At 42.3% G+C, this 20,848-nt stretch overlaps 1 protein-coding gene across 1 annotated transcript in view; it reads right to left on the bottom strand.

Annotated features, from left to right (window-relative positions):
- Positions 1–20,848, bottom strand: part of LOC100447686 (neuroblastoma breakpoint family member 12) — a 2,265,351-nt gene that overhangs the window by 1,533,634 nt on the left and 710,869 nt on the right.

Below are 20,848 nucleotides of genomic sequence, written 5' to 3'. Positions count from 1 at the left end.
GATTACCAGAATGAGCCACCAGCACATCCTGCCCAGTGTCATTTTTGAATTCGTCTCACTTCTGACCACACTGCCCCCGCTTTCCATCAATTTTATGGCTAGAAACCAAACTTACACTATTCTTCCTTCCTCTTACATTTATATGCTGCAGAAGTAAGCTGCTACAATCTTCTTCAGCTAGCACCTGAATTTACTACTTCTTCATTTATCTTTACATTGCCCTACCTGGATCTGCATCATTTCACACCTGAATTTCTGCCGTTTTCTGGCTTCTCTCCTGGCTTCTTCTCTCTTCTCTCTTCTTCTGCCTGTTGTAGCTCTTTCTTCAAATCTTCCTTCCTGTAGCTGCAGATTGATGGTTAAAATAGTAACATGAAAAGAGCATGCATGGATATGGAATTGGGGGATCTGTGTTCTAGTTCAGGAATCACCACTCATCATCACATGACCTTGAACTAGTCTTGTAACTTACCTGAACCCAGCTCCTTTATTAAGTTACTTAACCTTTCTGAGCCCCAGTTTCCTCATATGCAAATTAAGGATAATTGCAGAACCTTTCTTATAGAGTTGTTATATAATACATGCAAAGCCCTTAGCACAGTGCACGGATGTATGAAGAGTATTCAATCAGTGCTGGTGAATGTTGTTATTTTAATGATTATTATGACTATTATTATTAATCGTTATGATGGGAGCTATCTACTACGCCTATCATATGGTTGTCATAAGCATCAAGAGTGGCTGTGAATATAAAAAAAACCTTGAAAAATACCATGCAAATTGCAATGATGTTATTTTTACATGTTTTTTCCCTTGCATAAGGAGAAAGGCAGTGCAGGATAGCAGCAAGAGTACAGGCTTTGCCGTTAGCCTGGCATTCAAATCTGGACTGTGCTTTTTAACCGTTGAGAGGCTTGAACAAGTCATTTACCCTCTCCATTTGGGTTTTCTCATCTGTAAAATGGGTATAATTATAAATCACATTCAGGATAATGCTGTCAGGATGGTGCCTATTCCATAGGCAGTATTCTGTAAACTGTAGCTTTTAAAAAAAAATAACTCAGTGTATTCTTCTTATATACTTTATCTAAACTATATTCTTCATAATTAATTCCCACATTATTTATCTATCTGTATTCCCCACTGATCCCAACACATACATTGAAGAGAGGCTATAATGTGGAAAGATTAAACATTTTCACCTCAGGCTAACTTTGGCTTTAATCTCAGCTCCACCACTCTCTAGACACATGACTCAGCACAGTTACCTTAGCTTGTTAAGTATCTGGCCCCTCAACTGCAAAACAGTTGAGGGAGAGCAATTCATACCTCATGGGGTTATTGCGTGTATAAATAAGATCATAGAAAGTCCTTAGAATAGTGTTTGGCACATGCACATACTAAATACTCAATAAACAGCGGCTGTCATTATGTTTGTTTCTAATCACCTTTACCACTATCATTTTCTGATTCACTGCCCACACATATGCTGTGCTCCTTTCAGTCTCTGGCTTGGCTCCTTGTATCTCCCTCCTGGCCATCCTCCCCTCCTGGAACTGCCCAAATCCTATTCTTCAAGGCCAGTTTGGCTTCTGATCCTTCACAAAATTATCACACACTACTCCAGATTCTAATCATTGCCTCCCATCCTGCCCTCCCACTCCCCGGAAATCTATGGTTTGTGTGGTGTCTGTAATTCTGTTTAGAAATTATTAAACATCTTGTGTTGTACTTGTTTCCTCAACTGGACTGTAAGGTTCTGGAGGAGGGGTATTTATTCAGCTTCTAATGAAGCTCTCACTCTGCTTAGTTTGGCACTAGACACATAGTAGGTGCTTATTAATGCTTGACTGATAAACAATAACTAAGAAAGCAAACATGTAAAAGTCATTATGAGATTTTACAAACAGGGGTTCCTTAACCACCTGGATAGTGTCCTCAATGACTGTGAATCAAGAGTGATCCTGAGCAGTGTTATTCCAAAACACTAGCACAGAGTAGAGAAAAGAGCGGTTGATGCAGAACCCCCAAATCAAGGTCAGCACTGTTTGAGTTAGCAAAGCCTGTCTTTACTGGCACAGATGACCTTGTTTTTGTTTTCCTCACCACTTCTTGGCATCTCTCGCCAATCTCAACCACTTTTTCCAATCCCATAGGACTTGCTGCCCTCAGAAAGCCCTCTGAGTGTCTTTCCTTCTATCTTGAATTTCTGGGGAAAGTTCTCCAAGCTTCAAAATAAGCCTTTTCTTTCTTCCCCTCAATATTCCCTCAGTGCAGTTAGCAGTTAAGGAGAATAGGGGTCTGGCCAGATAACTTATTACAATGAAACAAGGCTAACCTTTTATTATGTTATCCCCCCCAAGGGCTGGGGGAAGTGACATCTTAAATCCAAAGTATGAACTTCTAATGGAAGAATTTAAAAGAGTGTGTCAGGAGAGTTGAAGAGATATCAGTAAGTGAGGTTGGGTGTGAGAATGAGTAAGGTATTGAGGGGATAGCCTTTCAGTGTCCCTAAAATCTCCCCACAGGCCAATTCCATTTTGGAAAATCCAGAGATGACCAAATGCAATAATAAGAACCAACATTTATCAGGCACTTAACTATGTGCTAGGCACTATTCCTACATGTCTACAGTCATTCATTTATTCCCACACTACTCTGGGAGACAAATACCTACTACCAGTACTCCACTTTATGGGGGAAAAAAAACCTAGAGAGGTTAGGTAATTTTTCCAAGGTTATATAGCCTGCTCATGGCAGAGGTAGGATTCAAAATCAGGTGGTTTCCACCCAGAAGTGGGTTTTTGAATCACGTGTCTCCCCTTGTAAACATTCCGGGAAAACAGAGGAACAAACTTCATGAGAAACAAACCTAGATATTATCATTATTACCATCACCATCATCATCACAGCAAACAAGGTGCTGTCCCTGTTGTGTGCAGGGCACTGCACGAGGTGCTGAGAAGACAAAGAGGCATCCAGCCCCACTGCATGCCTGAATCAACCTGACCCTCAGATTGCCTCAAGTGCTTCCACCTCCATGAAGTAGTTTCTGCTCATGTCTTCTCCCTCAAATAATGTATCTCCTCTGATTGCTGATTTACTTTTTGCTTCTGCTCTGCCATTTATTTATTACCTTCTATCTTGCATTGTGGTTATTTATATACATTGTCACACATCTGATCCTTTGCACATTGCTGAGTCCTTTGCCTGGCTGACTCCTAAGCATTCTTTAAGATTCCACTCAGGTCTTATTGCATACCCTGACTCTCCTTCCTGAACTAGATACCTGTCTTCTGTACACCCAAAACACTTGATATTTATTCATATTATGCCACTTATTATAAGTGATTATAAGTGTTTGCTTGTCAATATTTTTAACAAGCTAGATCACTGATCCCAACATCAGGGGAGTTAAGTTATACTTTTTTGAATCTTCAGTACTTTGCACAATACCTAGCACATGGTAGGCACTTAGTAAACTCTTTTTTTCTTATTAATGAATGAACCCTCCATACAAATTTGATTATACTTTGAAAACAGAATTGAATGTTGGATTCATTTTTTGTATCCCCCAAGCCCTGTACTTAGTAGTTGCTCAATAAATATTGCAATGAATAAGTAATTGAAAAACAAAAGATATGTGAGATTCTGCTCTTGGGATATGGGGGAAGACTGGGACCTAGAGTAAAAGTTTGCCTATCTAGGCTATATTTTTAAGTTGATTATAAAAGCATCTACCACTAAAATAGATGAAAAAGAAAACATTGTTTTTGACCAAAATTGCTTGGCTACAAAAATATAGTTTAATATCTAAACCCAGGTCCATATGACTCTAAAACCAATATTGTTTCTGTTATACAACATTGTTGAGATCTTAAGGTAGATAGAGGTGCCCTCATTGGGCTCAGCAGAACCAATAAGGCTTAAATAATTAGAAAGGAATAGACACTGCATGAATTATGTAAAAAATGGTGGTATATGTAAACCACTTTTTAAAGAAAGATCTATCTGGCAAGAGCATGTAGAATTGGCTGATGAGGGGAGAGGCTGGAGGCAGGAATATCTATTGCAATGGTCCCATCTTGGAAACAGAGAACAAGAAATTGATTTAAGGAGGAATTTGTGGACACTGGTGATGAGAGGAGACAAAGACAGAAGATGTTGAGTCAGGATTACCACAAAGTTTTAAGCCTAAGTGAAAGATATAGGGAATTCAGAAGTGAGACTTAATCTTGACAGATGGTGAGTTTGCTTTTTGATATGTTAAGTCACTTTAGATGAGCAAGCTGAGTAGATAGAAATGCAGGATTAAGTTCAAGAGGGGCCTGAGCTAGACTTGTAGATGTGCTGGTCATAGCTAAAGTTCTTTAAACTTCAAAGAGATGATAGCTAAAGTTAGGAGAGTGAAATGACTTAGGGAAATTGGAGAGAGACAAGATCAAGAACAAACGACTTTAAAGAACAACAATTAGGAGACAATAGGAAGAATTTAAATCAATAAAGAAGGCAAAACCGTATCATCACATCTTGGAATTAACAATTAAAAAGAGATTCAGGGAGGAAAGGATATTCATTACGTGAATTTGGCAATTAGGTTTGGCCATATTGGACAGAGCATTTTGGTAGAATGGTTGGGTTAATTGCAGAGGAGGAAACACAATTGTTGTGGCAGAGAATGTAGGTTGCCCTTTGGATAAATTGGGAATTAAAAAAAGGGGAAAAAAGGGTACTAATGTAAGAAAAATGTTACTGAAGATTCTAAAGCAAAGAGTAAGAAGCCAATGGATGGGAGAAGAGTGAGCAGCGTCCTTCAGAAGTGAGATGAGATGACGAGGTTGGTTTTGCAGTGTAGAAGAAGTGTGGATAGAATTTGGAATAATTGCTGTGGAAAATGATAGAGGCAACAGTGAGGATACGTAAAAGGATTACAAAGTGGTAAGTAAAGAAATTCAGCATCATCACCTTAATTTTGGTTGGGATCCATTTTATTGGCTTCATGTTTTTTCTAGCAAGGTCTGGTTGACTAGATGTGGAAACAAAGAAGTGAAGGTACATCTTAGCATTAGAAATTTCTGTGGCCAGAATGGTGGATGGTCAAGGATTCCATGGAGACAAAGTGGCCAGTGGGTGCAACCTGAATGCAAACCATAAAGGTGAAATCAAGGCTGAAACAGTTGGGTAGTAATTCTAGAGAAACTGGGAAGAGATTGATTGTGTGAGCTGGGAAGAGTCCAGTAGCACAGGCTGAAATCAGGAAAAACAAAATAGGTCATCTGGAGGGCAAAATTCCTAGGGAAATGTCTAGGAGAATGAAACAAAATGAAGTAGTAGAAACATCCAGAATTATTGTTGGGAAAGCAGTTATGAATAAGAAATGAGTCTGGGTTCACTGGTTTATGCCTATAATACTAACCCTTTGGTAGGCCAAGGCAGGAGGATTGCCTGAGGCTAGGAATTTGAGACCAGCCTGGGCAACATAGTGAGAACTATCTCTACAGAAAATAAATAAATAAATAAATAAATAAATTAGTGGAAATTGAGGAAGAAAAGGGAAGTGGGATTCTAAGAATGGATATGAAGAACTGGTATGAAGATCAAGAGATTCGGAGAGAAATGGTTAAAGCATGTGGAACACGTAGATTGTCCCTTGGTAAGGCACAATAGACAATGGTTAAATTGGAAAAGTGGGGAAGGATCAGGATCATTATGTCAATCATTTAGGGCTCAGGACATGAGAATGTCACAAAACTTGAATTTTAGAAGGTAGAGTAATGAGAGTAGGAGGCACAACCATAAAGGTTTGAGCATGAAAACAAAGGGGAAGCATTGGTGGTGCCTTCTTATGGGATCTGAGTGTCACTTCAAAGCTTCATAAGAATGGTGACTCTGATTCTCAAGTTGTGAAGAGCAGGTATGTGGTGACACAGAACAAGACTCAAGCTCTCATCGAATGCCAAGGGCCTCAGGTGAAGCTGCAGGAGGAAAGGAGGTGGGAAAATTGATTTTCACCTAACGAAGGAGACAATTAGTTTTAAATTTTGCAGCCAGGGATGAAGCTCTGGGACTCCCCCATTGACTTCAATAGACTGGTGAAAGGTAGGATAAGGAGATTTGTTTCTTTTGCCTGGGAAACCTAAAAAAGAAATAATTTCCTGGCCATGTTATTACAGCATTAGGGCACAGCACTATGAAAGTCAAGAGATTAGATTGACTTTCTTTTTTTTTTCTTTCTTTTTTTTTTTTTGAGACGGAGTCTCGCTCTGTCGCCCAGGCTGGAGTGCAATGGCGCGATCTCGGCTCACTGCAAGCTCCGCCTCCCGGGTTCACGCCATTCTCCTGCCTCAGCCTCCCTGGTAGCTGGGACTACAGGCGCCGGTCACCACACCCTGCTAATTTTTTTGTATTTTTAGTAGAGACGTGGTTTCACCGTGTTAGCCAGGATGGTCTCAATCTCCTGACCTCGTGATCCGCCTGCCTCAGCCTCCCAGAGTGCTGGGATTACAGGCATGAGCCACCCCACTCGGCCGAGATTAGACTGACTTTCTAATGGTTAGATGCTATTCCATTCTAACCCATCATTTTCAATCATTAATGACTCTCTTGGTAGTATTCTTTTGGAGCTGAAATTCACCAGTTTCGGTGAACAATGAGGTAGATGAATCGGTAATAAATATTAATAGTACAAGCAGCAGGAGCCCATGGACAAGCTGAGGGCTTTGACCAAGGCCAGAATTTGTTAAGCCCTCTTATAACCCTGATACTAGCTGGCTGAGTGGGCTCAACCTTTCTTAGTCTTGGTTTCATCATTTCTAAGGAAGACTTTCGTATTCTCTCTTACAATAATAAATATTGTTAGGAATGAACAATCATTGGAATTTAGAATACTGCTGTGGAGTCTTGGACTCAAATTCTAGTCCCTAAAACTGAGCATAATCTTGGCAAATCATTGAACTTCTAAGCCTTAGCATTCTGTAAGACAGAATGGAATTCCTTCCAATCCTAAAATTTAGGTGTAAGTTTATCAAGAACGGAGGAAACAAAAGCACTTGTTGCTTCAACTTGAAAGTGGAGTTTACAGGTGGAAAAACTGGAGGCAAACCTAACATAAATGCTATGATTAGCTAAAGAACTAAGAAGTCAAACTTACATCATCTATGTTTGCAACACAGTGAGTGCTCATCATTATGAGAAGCAAATTTCAGTAAGTGAGAAAATCAAAACCAAGTCTCTTTAGCATCAAAATCCTTTATTTTTAGCAATTTTACCATTTGGGTAAAAAATGATTTCTTATCTTAAAATTTCTAGAGTAGCAGTAACAGTTTGAAGCTTTTATTCATAGGATGCTTTTAAAAAAGCATTTCATTATCCATTAATGTTTATGTATACACAGTGTGTTAAATCCTTATACACCAAAATAGAATTCTTTCTCAAGTGAGATGAAAATGCATACAAGGTAGAAAATCCAGAGGGCAAAAATTCTAGTAAAATAAACTATTTAATAGAATAAATCCTAGTTTAAAACACATTTCTATCCCATATGCAATGTAGCTAAATTACCATTTCTACGGAACCTCTAACCTTTAGATTTCATGACTTTCTCACATGCTTAAATTCTCAATATTATTATTCTTTTACCCTAGTGTCGTATGTTTAATATTCATTTGCATTTTTCTTCTGATTCAATAATAATTTTGAACTTTGACACATAATGGCTGCATGAGGGCTTAACGCTTAGTAAAATGGCTAAGACTTTCTTTTAACATGTGTATTACTGTTATAATGAGTTTGTTTTGAGCTTGCTGAGCAGAGGTGATCTGGTCTGGGATTCCCCCCAGGCTGGAGCTTATTTTGGCAGTAGTTTTCTCTTATAGATAAGTTCTGTGAGTTCCTTCTTTCCACCTACATTAGCAATCCCAAATGTTTCTTGCATATTCCTGATTTGGTTGTCTTTTCTAATACCATAAGAAAAGTCCGTAAGTCCATACCTGACTTTTTCCTCCTGCCTTCTTTTACAGGGGTTCTTAGCTGTGTTACATCAAATATTCTATGCCCCAAACTTGACAAAAGGCATTTTAATTATTTTCTATTTGGAATTCTTCAGTTGATCTTGATATTGTTTATACCAACTATTCCCTTTCTTCTTTATTTACTTTATATCCTCAGTCATGACAGAAGACAAAGAGAAAATACCTTGCCACAGTTTTTCATAGGATCTAAGCAGGGGAGGCGGGTATGGTAACTTACGTTGACCAGTTAAAGAGTTTTAAATGATTTCGAAAGCAGATCAGCTTTATCATTTAGGGCTCTCTTGACCATCCTTTACAACTAGCACCATTCCTTAAAAGGTTGCCCAAGGAAGGTTTCCTTTAGGAAGGGAAACTGGCACAGGAATAAGTACCCTGGGTAAAACCATGGGTGATAGAAGCAAGAGCAGAAGATTTATCTCGTCCTCCTGGCCATATTGCCTCCATCTGTCTCCAGGGAGAACACGCAGTACACTCTAACATGGGCAGTCTTCACCTAACGGATTCAGAAGAGCTGCGGGGTCAGTGCACACAGTTGCCGAAGCAGCTAACTTAGATCAAGACCCCACAAGGCACAAGGACAGAGGTGTAACAACAGTGTATTTTGGGGAGGGTGCAGAGCAGACAGATCTATAATAACGGTTGTTCACCGCAGCAACCGGGGCCACATAGATGGAGCAGAATAGCCCGAATCTGAGCTTTGATTCAGCAACATGCTCTAACCATGATGCCGTCATTTTTTCCTTCTGAGAAAACGTGTAATCTAATGGGCTACCCTCTCACAACAGCGCCGGGATCCTCAGGCTTTGAGCCCTTCAGAGCAGAGGCCTTCCGAAAAATTAGGGGAGCTAGCCCGGCTGTGAAGCGACGTGAGGTCCTGGACAGAGGTTCCCTCTGTGGGCACCAGGCAGCGATGCCTGAGCCAGGCTGGGCTGGGCCGGATGTGAAAGGAGACCCTGCACCCCCAGAGCATCAGCGGGACTCCTGCACTTCGCAGAGGGCGGAGGAGAGCGCAGTCCCGGGCGGGGGCTGCTCCCCTGCGAGGGGAGAAAGCCGGCCATGGCCCGGGCGGTACAGACTCAGGGGTGGAGAGAAGGGACCGGAAAGCAGGGTGGAACTGCGTCCCGAAGGTGTGAGGAGGTGGCCTTGAAGGTTGAGGGCGAGGCCGGGACCTGGGCAGCAGGGAAGAGTGAGGGAAAGACCCGCTCTTCAATTCGTTTCTGTCAAAAGATGGCCAAATTCCACGCTGCCCTTCCCCCTCTGCTCCTTTCCTGGCCCCCCTCGGTTGCTCCCAGGGCTGCGCGAGGCGGCGGGAAGGTCCGGGAGAGTGCGCGCGTGGGGAGGAGGGGACGGGAAGAAGAGACCCTCCCGTGCCGAACCTCCCGCCCCGCCGGCCCCTCGGGAGGCTCTGGAGTTGGGGACTAGAGCTCTGCCGCTTTAAGCTGGGGAGTGGGCGTCCCCTCCGGCCGGGTGACGGTCCGGGGCGGGCCCTGACGGGCGTGCCTATGCAAACCAGGAGGTGGTGCCGGCGGTGGGCGGGCCCGTAGTAAAATATACGGGGCGGGGCGGCGGGAGGTGCGGCTGCCTGGGGGGCGGGGCCCTGCGGGAAGGTGGGGGCGGGAGGAGGCCGCGGCGGGTTGGTACCATCGCGCGCGTCCAGGGAGGGGGATGAGCGACTTTCCCTGGAGGGGCGGGCCCTTCCCGGTCGCGGGGCCGGACGCTGAGGCGGGGCGGGGCGGTCCCGGTTCCCCGCGGGCGGGACGTCGGGCCGGGGGGAGGGGGAACCCTCCGCTCGCGTCCGAGGCGGGGCCGGCTGTACCTTTCGTGGCGCGGTGCGGCGGGGGAGGGCCGAAGGGAGGGAAGGGGCGGGACCGGGAGGGGGGAGCCGGAAAGGGGGAGGCGCCGGCGGACAATGGAGCCTATGTGTGCTTGCCGGAGTGGGACGGCGCCGCCGCCGCCGCTGCCGCCGCCGGGGGGAGACGCTGCGCCGCCGCTGCCGCTGGCCCCGGCCCCGGCCCCCCGGGGCTGAGAGCCGCCCCGGACCCAAGCCTCTTCCCCTGCTCTGCACCTCTTCTCCCCTCCCCCACTCCTGCCTCCGGGGTAAGTGGCACCTGGGGGAGGGGGAGGGGAAGGACCGGAGCCGGGGGTAGTGGGGGCCAGGTCCGCGTCCGCGTCCGCGTGTTTTGAGCCGGTTTGGGGGCAGGGGTAGCCACAGCCGCGAATAGCGGGGTGGAGGGGGGCAGAAAAGGGGCGGGGGCCAGGGTTGCGGATTTAGTGAGGCGAGTCTGGAGGAACCTGTGGGGGGAGGTGGGGGTGCTTCACGGGCGGTGGGGAGAGAGGGCATCTCTTCTTTTTTTCAGAGGTTGTGTCCCAAGCAGTGCTTGGAGAGGTTAAACCAGGAGAGTGAGGACAGTCCCAGGGTCCTGGGATGCAGGGGTGTTGGAGGGGCGAAATGGAGAGCTAAATAAGGGAATTGGGATTGAGTTTGATGGGGTCTGTAAGACCCCTGAGATGGATAGAGGTAAAGGGGACTTTGCACGCCAGTGACTTGTTGAAGGGTAGGGGGAGGTGGAAGCTAGGAAGAATGTATAAGTAGTTAAGGGCCCAAGCAGGTGAGTTGGTGATGTCTAGGTCACTGAGTCATTGTGGGGGTCTTGGGACACACCAGTGATTTCCAAAGTGGAGCCCTAGTCACTGGCCTTTGAAAGTTGCAAAGACTATTAAGATGTCACTGATGAGAGTTGGGTGAGCCTGGTGAAATGGAGATATCCTAAGTAAAACAACAGCAGGGTTGGTTGTTATGTCCAGAGGGAAGGAGAGGGAGGGGCCAGAGGCCTGTAATAGTATTGCTGGGGGCCTTATGGGAAGGCTACCAAGCATGAAGGAGGAGGCCAGAAATCTGTCCTCCAAGAGGTCTGAAGGAGGGGGAAGGAAGAATGGGTTTTTAGTGATAGGAGAGACTTAGAGCCTAGATTGGAGTCCAGTTGGGGACTAATAAAGTTACTAGATAAGTTAGAGAAATGGACATAACTATCTCTTAGTGGAGAGTCTGTAAGATGGGATAGAATTGATGCAAAATTTGACTTTGATTACAGCAAACATAGGTAAATCCCTGGCAGTGATTTCAGTGGGGAAATGATTTTCTATGTAAAGAGTTACATTTTGGTCAATGATGGGTATTGGAGTATTAGTTAGCACTTGATATATTCAGGAATTAAATGTTCGTTTTTGGGGCAGAGATTTGGATTCGTGCACTGAGCAAAGTGATGATTAGAACTAACAGACAGTAAGGATAAATTGTAAAATCATTGAGAGATGGGAGGAGGGGGCAAAAGGATGTTGGAGGTAAGACTCATGTGAGTTTAGAACCTTTGTGGAAATTGTGCAACATGATTGTCCTGTTTTGTGTTTTCTACTGAATACTAGTGCTTGGAAAGTTTTAGCAAGGAAGAGATGTTTGCGTGAATAGTGTGAAGGCCCTACATAAAAATTTAAGAAAGACCTCCTTATTCACTATTGAAAAACACCCAAACTATTAAAGACAGAGATGGGTTTATAAGAGGAGCTGTTAGTTAAATGGCATAAGGATGCTTTGAGCAATGAAGGTTCCATTAGTTGTTTGAGGGCTTGGATAAAAAGAGAAATTGTATTTTATTTATTTTTATTTTTATTTATTTATTTTTTGAGACAGAGTCTCGCTCTGTTGCCCAGGCTGAAGTTCAGTGGTGTAATATCGGCTCACTGCAACCTCCGCCTCCCAGGTTCAAGCTATTCTCCTGCCTCAGCCTCCCAAGTAGCTGGGATGACAGGCACGTGCCACCACGTCCAGCTAATTTTTGTACTTTTAGCAGAGATGGGGTTTCACTATGTTGGCCAGGGTGGTCTCGAGCTCCTGACTTCTGGTGATCCACCCACCTCAGCCTCCCAAAGTGCTGAGATTACAGGTGTTAGCCACCGCGCCCGGCTAGAAATTTTTTTTTTTTTTTTGAGACGGACTCTCGCTCTGTAGCCCAGGCTGGAGTACAGTGGCACGATCTCGGCTCACTGCAATTCTCCTGCCTTAGCCTCCACAGTAGCTGGGATTACAGGCATGCACCACCATGCCCAGCTAATTTTTGTATTTTTAGTAGAGACGGGGTTTCACCATGTTGGCCAGGCTGGTCTGGAACTCCTGACCTCGTGATCCGCCTGCCTCCACCTCCCAAAGTGTTGGGATTACAGGCGTGAGCCACTGCGCACGGCCTAGAAGAGAAATTTTAATGTAAATTTGAGAAAAGTTGAGATGAGGGATGGGAGTATGAGATTTGGAAGTTTTATGACTTAGAGATTTGGAATTGAACCATTAAAACATTTTGTTAATAACCATGTTGAATATAAGATGATAATGGTTTCAAAAGAGATGGTAGATAGACAGGGAGGTCATTGGCTAAAAGATAAAAGAACAATTTCCATAGAGTTCTGTTTGTATAAGGCAAGTGTATGTCACTTGCCTCCTCAGAAGTGTCTGCTCCTGTGAATAAAAGAAAATGCTCTCTTGTTTGTGGGGGGAAAAGAATACAGATGTTTCACACACATTATAATAAACTAAATATTTGTTCATGGTGACGTGGTACAGTAGTTAGATCCTTGGATGTAGAATCAGGAAGTTCGTTCTCCCATTGACTTATGTGTGACTTTGAACAAATCCCTTATATTTCTCCAGTTCTCCCATCTACAAAGTAGTAAAACCACCTGCCCTAACCACTCATAATGGCATTTCTGCCTAACAGGTTAATGCCTAACTGCAAAGTGCTCTGAACATCTCTTAGAATGAGAGATTATGTAGCCCAACTCTTCCAATTTCTGTAAAACTACCAGACCAAATTCAGCTTTGGTAATGTGCTTGATCAAGGAACAAAAAGGAGTATCTTGTACATCTGTCTTGTTCTGTTGTTTGGGTTTTTGTTTTATATTAGTTTTGAAAGGTAATGCCTCTCTCCCTTTAGTGGCAAGACAGTAATAGTGATGACAATTGTAGAAATGTAAGCAAAGGTCCCCATGGAGATGGAAGATAGATGCTGTTGAGTGCTAACCTGGGCTACGCCAACCCCAAATGTCTGAGGCCTTGGATATGTTTCCTGGCTTCCTGGCAGCTTAATTTTCTTCAGCTATGAAATAGTGTTGGTGGAATAACTTCTCTGTCTGCCTTGGTGAAGATTACTTGCTCTAGATCAGGGCTTTTTGTTTGTTTTGGTTTTTTTAAATTGAGACAGAGTCTTGCTCTGTCGCCCAGGCTGGAGTGCAGTGGCGCAATCTCAGCTCACTGCAACCTCCGCCTCCTGGGTTCAAGCAATTCCCCTGCCTCAGCCTCCCAAGTAGCCGGGATTACAGGTACACGCTACCATGCCCGGCTAATTTTTGTAAATTTTTTTTTTTTAGTGGAGATGGGGTTTTCACCATGTTGGCTAGGCTGGTCTCGAACTCCTGACCTTGTGATCTGCCCGCCTCGTCCTCCCAAAGTGTTGGGATTACAGGCTTGAGCCACGGTGCCCGGCCAGATCAGGGTTCTTAACCTTACAATGTCCCATGTGTTCCTTTGGCAATCTAGTGAAACAGAGGACCCCCTTCTGAGAATGTTTTTTAAATGCACAAAATAAAATACATTGAATTATAAATCAAATGGAAACAGTCATCAAAATATTAATTGTAACAGTATGTTTCTTTATAACACATTAAATAATAAAATATAGCTGCAGGTCTAATGAGACTGTAATTTTTGAAGTAGTGTATGTATTATGCCAAGATATCTGCAACAACTATGTGACATGAAAATGTCTTGTGGTTTCGGTTGGTGACAAAAGGTCACAGAATTGCTAATAATATCAGGGATGGTTACTTCCATTCACCATTGAAGGCCATGCAAATTTTTACTTAGAGGTTGGTCAAAATGAACATCTGAGCTTTCCCCAGGAGGTTCACAAACATTTTCCCCTCCCCCGGGTCTATCCACAGACCTCTTGGTAGTGCGTGGGATCCCAAGTTAAGAACTCTTACCCTAGACCAACTGATTTTTGAAAGTTATATTATCTCATGGCCACTTGCATTTTAGGCTTTGCAGTATTTTTTAGCATCTCCACCATGCTAAGAACAGGAGCACAGAGAAGACATGAAACAAAAGTCCATTTCACAACCTGTCATGACTGTTTTTGATTGTGGAAAATGTTAAAAACAATGATTAAAATGAGGCTTTTGTATCTGGTGGCTTTTGCTTTTCTAAACTCCCAGTCATCCGTTAGCATGGTTAGGCCTCAGTGGGATGTATTTGGGCTGCAGTGACCCTATCTTGGACTTCTTGTATTTTGAGTTTTAGTGGTTTTGCCTTCCTTCTCCCTTTTTGACCTAATTGTTTTCTTACTGTTTCTTCTTTCCAAAGATTGCTTTGGCCGCAGAGCATTGGGGAATGGGTGGTTTTCCTTGGAATCAGCATGAATTGGGGTATGAACTTTTCTTTTTCCTTATCCGTATAGGACTGAATGTGGGCCCAGTTGGTGTCATTCAGTTTTGACCTAAACATTCCCATCTGATTGGGTGGCAGAGATCATTTTTGGAAAGTTCTTCCGTGTCCCGATGTAGAAGAAATAGCAAATTGGACATATTGAAAGGTAAAGAACATCCTGATAAGTCAGTTCCTTTTGTGATTCAATCTGAATATGTTGGATTTTTGTTTCTGTTTCTATAGGGCGTCTTGTAAGTTAAAACTACGTTTATTCATTATTCTAAGAATTCTCAAGGCAAAAGTCATCAAACTAAATGCAAGTCAAAAATATAAGAGCAGTTACCTTACACCTTTCTGTGAGCAGGGACTTGTGCAATAACTCATTTCATAGGGCCAAGGATAAAGGCAGGTGGTGAGAAGTTAAACAGGTATTTATCATATCATCGTTGGTTTGTGTGAATGCAAGGTAAAGGTAGCAATACACAAGCCCCAAGCTCGTTATAATACATGGATCAAAGAGTATTGATAGAGTTTCTACCAGGTATCAGGTGCTGAGAGGAGGAATGACAGTGCCCTCAGAGAGTTCCGTGTCTACACATACAGTTTTGTGTTATAATAGTTTGTGATTATAATGCCAGGGGCCATGGAGGACATACAGAGGAGAGTTGGTAATCAAGGAGAATTTCACAGAGAAGGGACATCTGTGCTGAAATAATATTTTGGGTAGCCATTATTCCAGATGGTGATAGTTGAAATTCATTTTGAATGCTTGAATTTTGTCAGAAATCTTTAGCTTGATATAAAATTTTATTTGCTTAAAGTTAGCTATTAAAAGGTGACAGAGGTATTTTTACCCCATGAGTACTAAAATGTACATTAATATTTTGCTTGGACCAAGGTTTTCTCTACATGCCCATTGCATAGTTTACTTTTCTCCACATGTTGGGAGAAATTGGTTTTTCCTATTGTGTACTTTTTCTGAGAGGAAGCCTTTTAGTAGTCGGTATGCCAGAAGTTAAGAATGAGCTAGGAATGGAATCCTGAGGCCTTTTAGTTCCACATTCTAAGTTTGATACTATGCCTTTTATGGAGTAGTGGTCATAGCATAGAAATGAAATTTGTTAAACATGACATCGTTCTAATAAACTGGACTTCTTAGAGCAGGGAAATGGGAAAGCATCATTGGAAGAGTTGAAATTGGAATCATAGAGGTGATTCTGAGCTTGGTTGGATTAATTTGTGAATTTAACAACTTGATGGCATGCCTCTCTAGGAATCCTTCTAAAGATTCCTAAATAATTTAGCCCTAAGACAGTCTGCGACTTGCTTCTCCCTTGCTATTTCAAAACTATAAATTCTGGGCAAAGAGGGAGGCTCAGTGTCATAATTCTAGTTTATAAGGACTAATGGTGGAAATTGTTCTGCTTGGCCAGTACTTAGTGTTTTATTGACTTAGCCAGCTCAATTCAGTACCGCACTTTGCACACAGTAGGCACTGAATAAAAGGAAGTCATCTGGCCACGTTATTCAGCTCTTAAGTTCCCGAAAAGTATATGAAAATAAATGTTCTTGCTGGATGTAGAGTTACGGTTGAGAGTAGGGAGAACTGTGAATGATCTTCACTTTGTAAATTCAGAGACATATCTGGAATTTTGTCTCTTCTCACCTTTACAGTCAGCTTTCAAATCTCTATACTAATAAGGAATGGGAAGAAGCAAAATTATGAGGAGTTTCTTTCTACTAAATTCCCAGAATTCTAAAAAGTAGAAAACTTGATTTGCAGTTTATATTTCTCCAGCCTCTGAAAATAAAATGTGCAGTTGGGAAGGAGGAAAAGCCACAAGAGCCTTGAACTGGCTACAGATCAGATATAATCCTTTAAAAATTGGGAGTTGATTCTATTTGTGTGGGGGATGACGGCTTCCTCTTAAACTGATATTCTGGAATAAATAAGAAACCTGTTTTTCTCTTAAGATATTCATTGACAAATTGATGTTGTTGATTTTAAAAAAAATCTGCTTAGGACTTCTTTTTTTCCTCGTCTAGACGAGGGTCATCTTTGAGAAGGGGGTTCCTGGACTCCTCACCTCCAGGATGAGCACTGCAGTGTCGTGACCCTAGGGGTTTTGGTGAGTACACTGATGGCTGATAGCACTGGAGCACATGCCTGGCTTAGAAGAAGGAGCTTAGGGAAAAGCTTCAGCTTTTATTTAACGATTTTTTTTCTTTACATCACCCAACCCTCCCCCTGCCACCTCCACCCAGCTCCTGCCCTTGGTCACCACCATTTTACTGTCTGCTTCTACTACCAACTTTTTTAGATTCCACGTATAAGTGAGATCATGTGGTATTTGTCTTTCTGTGCCTGGCTCATTTCACTTAACATGCTGTCTCCAAGTTCATCTACATTGTTGCAGATGACAGGATTTCCTCCTTTTTAAAGGCCGAATAGTATTGCATTGTGCATATATACCACATTTTCTTTATCCATTCCTCTGTTGATGGATACTTAGTTGATTCCCTGTCTTAGTTACTGTAAATAATGCTGCAGTGAACATGGGAGGGCAAATATCACTTCCACATACTGATTTCATTTCCTTTGATTAACAACAAAAATTTTTTAAAGCAAATACTGTGTGCTAGGCACTATAGTAATTGCTGGGTATACAGAGATGAATAAGTCAGTTGTGGTCCCTACCTTCATGGAGCTTATGGTCTAGTGGGAGAGATGAATGTTACACAGATGATCACATAAATTGCATATGTAATCACAAAGCATGAAAAATGTTGAAAAACCCTAGATGCTTTAAAAAGAATGTAATAGAAAATTTTATGTAGATTGATGGCATTAAGGGATTCTTCTCCTCTGAAAAAGAAACACTTAAGCCAAGACTTCATTCATTCAACCAAACTATTCAAACTTGATATGGGAAAGTTGAAGTTTAGGGAGAGAGGTGTCAAGAATTACTTTCCAATTTCTGCCGTGAGCAACTGGGTGGATAAAGGAGCCATTTATTAAGATATGGAAAACTGAAGGAAAAAGGTTTTAGGAGGAAGGCTATACACAGAATTGAAGAATTCATGTTTGATCCTGTTAAGTTTGAGACATCCAGGGAGATGTCAAGCAGGTAGATGTGTATACAGATCTGCTGGACTGGACCTGTAAATTTGGGAGTTGTTGGCATGGAGAGAACTTGCAGCATGAGAAGAGAAGATGACTCAGAGTAGAGTCCAGAGGAACTCTAAAGTTGAGAGATCAGGTAAAAAAGGGCCTGCAAAGGAAGCAGATGAAGGCCTGGAGAGGTGGGAGGAAAGCTAGGAAAATGAGGTGTTATGGAAACCAGGAGAGGAGTTGCAAGAACGAAGTGAGCAACTGGCAGAATCTAAGAGATGGTAAGATGAGATTAGCAAAGTGGCCAGTGGTGACCTTAACAAAAATAGTGGTCAGTATGATCTGGGGGTGGAAGTTGGTTTAAAATGATTAAAGGATGAATGGCAAGTGAGGAAGTGAACACTGTGTCTCGTCAACTCTGTGGAGAAATTTGGCTCTAAGGGGTAATAGAATGCTAGACCTGGGTTTTGTTTTGCTTTTTTTTTTTAGCACTGAAAGATTCTACAGCCTGTCTGAATGCTGATTGGAAAGATCCAACAGACAGAGGGGATGGCCAGAGGGGAGAATGAGAGCTCTCAGAAGGCTGGAAGGGATAGGCCTAGTCCACCTGTGGCTGGATTGACTTTTGGGAGAAAGTGGGCTATTTTTTGTTTCAGTAATAGAAAAGAAAGAGGAGATAGATATTGATGAAAATTGGTTTGTGTATTTAGCAGTAAGAACTTCCTGCCGGGCAACATCTCTTCCTATTAAGTACTGGGCAAGTCCAGGTATTGGGAGTGGGAAGGAAGGGAGGAAACGGGTACCTAGGAGATGTAAAAGGTATTTTGAAATGGCTTCTGGCATGATAAGCCAGCGTGCTTGCTAGAGAGTGTAGTAGTCATAGTAATACTTAACACTGGAGTGCTTACATTATACTGCTGAGCACTTTATATGAACTAGCTCACCTTGCCCACCAAGGCTCTACTTTGACAGGCACTACAGTGATGAAGAGCACAGACTTTGGGGCCGGAGTGGCCAGAGTGCTGGTTAAATGCCCAGTCTACCACTTACTGGGGTGTGAGCTTGGGCAAGTTACTTAACATTGCAGAGCCCGTTTTCTCATCTCTAAAATAGAAATAGTAGTGGCACCTGCCTCCTGGGGTTGTTGTGACTGGGTTAACATGTTTTTACAGTACTCAGAACAATGCATGGCACATAGTAAAAATTTTAAGTATTAATTTAAGAATAGAAGAGAAAAACATTGTATAAGTAGATCTGAGGTGTTAGGAGATGTAGTTATGTTGGGGGAAAAAAAAATCTCTCTGGCTATAATGATTCTGTGGAAGATCCTTTCCAGTCCTTGAAGGTGGTTAAACAGTTGAACACTAACCTCCTGAAGAGCCTAATTTTATTCTTTGGAACTATAGAAGATGTTTGGCAGATTTTTTGCTCAGTCATTTTTATCATCAGAAAGGCTAAAAGTAGGGACAACTTATTTCCTTGGACTAGGGATTGAAAAACCGCGATTTTGATCCCAGTCACTGGGTGAGCCCACATGCTTATTTCAACCTCTGTGCTGTCTCTCCCTCCATAAAGTAATGGGAAGGAAGATGGCTTCAAGGAAAGAGCCAGGGTCTGAGAGCAGTGATTGGAAACCTGGAAGAAGCCATTCACACCCCATGTGCTACATTCATTCATCTCTAAAATGCCTGTCAATCAAAGTCAGGCAAATTGTGAGAAAATGAAACTGTATGTAGAAGTACTTCGAAAATAAAAGTGTTTTATGTTCACAGCATTATTATTAGAAATAATCTTTGCTACCAACTCATCATAAATGCTTGGCAGATTAATGAGGTGATTTGATAATTGTAATGTTTTGAGTTTCTTTGGAAGATGTGTGTAACACAAATGCCAGGTGTTTCTGTTATGGGAGAACTTGAATAAGTCACAGAGGATCTAACTACATGCTTAGTACATCATGCTGAGTATTACAGAAAAACAAAAGAACTTTAAAACAAGGTTCTTGTCTTTTAAGAACATAGTCTTCACAGGGTGATAAAATATACACCTAGGATTATTCAGTACGACATGTGATTGAGTGCTAGAATACGTGATGCAGACAGAAAGTACTAGAAGAAGTTGTGAAGGGGGACTATATAGGTGGTAACTACTTTTCTTTTCCTGAGGTAAATGTTTTCTGATGGCTTTGTCCATGCAGGATTCATTTTCTACTTCTATTTTCCCAGTGATTTCTAATGTTCATTGAGAGGTTACAAAATGGTTTATGATTATATATGTCGAACTTGACAACCACAATCCATATCTTAGTCTAAACCAAAAAAGAAAAAAGGCTGGAAGATGATGGGGGATAAAAATAGAACCTTAAATATAATCAAGACCAAAATGTTTTTTAACATGCTCTGTCCTGAGGTCAGCATAGAACATTCATAATGTTTTTATTCTAGTTCTTTTTCCTGACTTTTTTATTTAAAAAGGAAAAAATTTAATTGGGTGTACTCAGAACTTCCATAAATTTCTTTCACTGTCCTAGGTAAAATAGCTGAGACTATTGCAGATTTCTAAATGAAGAAATAGACATTTAACGTGTGACAGTGATCATAGTGCTACAACCTAGGATATAACTGATCCTCCCAATTTTAGCCCAGTCTCCATTCTCTCAAAGTGCATGTAAGTTGCAACACCTGAGCTGTTTCTAACTCCCTTTGGTTCTGTAGTCACTAGTCCTGCACCTAATATTCTCCTCCTTCATTCCTATACTTTGTCAGTAAGATACCAGAAGCTGGAAGGGGGTTGATAAGGGGGATAGTGGTTACAAGAAAACCATAATGGAATTGCCCTGGGAGGGAGCAGAGACTTAAAGTATGTCTTGGTTTTACCTGAATTCGTCTAGGCTTCCCTGAATAAAGGACTTTCTCATTTGTTCTCTAGCTAGGTTTGGGAATATTTTCTTGACCTTTATGCTTCAAATTAGCCTTGCAAATTGGCTCAAAAAATATCTTAGCCTTCAAAGATGTTCTTTTAGTTTCAGAATTATGGATCATTCCCATGCTTACCCATGCCTGCCGTCCCTGTCATTAAGCAGTGAGAACAGGAGACACATACTCGGCATAATTTAATAGAAAGATCATGGAAATCAGGGGGCAGAACTGATTGTATTTGGTGTTGGTTCAATATTTGATTTCAGAAGTACCTCCTCTAAAGTCCCCCCACCCCCAAGGCCCTGAAAGTATAAAC

The sequence above is a fragment of the Pongo abelii genome, chromosome 1 (assembly GCF_028885655.2).
Source record: "Pongo abelii isolate AG06213 chromosome 1, NHGRI_mPonAbe1-v2.0_pri, whole genome shotgun sequence".
Classification (NCBI taxonomy): domain Eukaryota; kingdom Metazoa; phylum Chordata; class Mammalia; order Primates; family Hominidae; genus Pongo; species Pongo abelii.
Note: the sequence above shows the minus strand (reverse complement) of the source record. Positions and strands in the feature narration are given on the sequence as shown.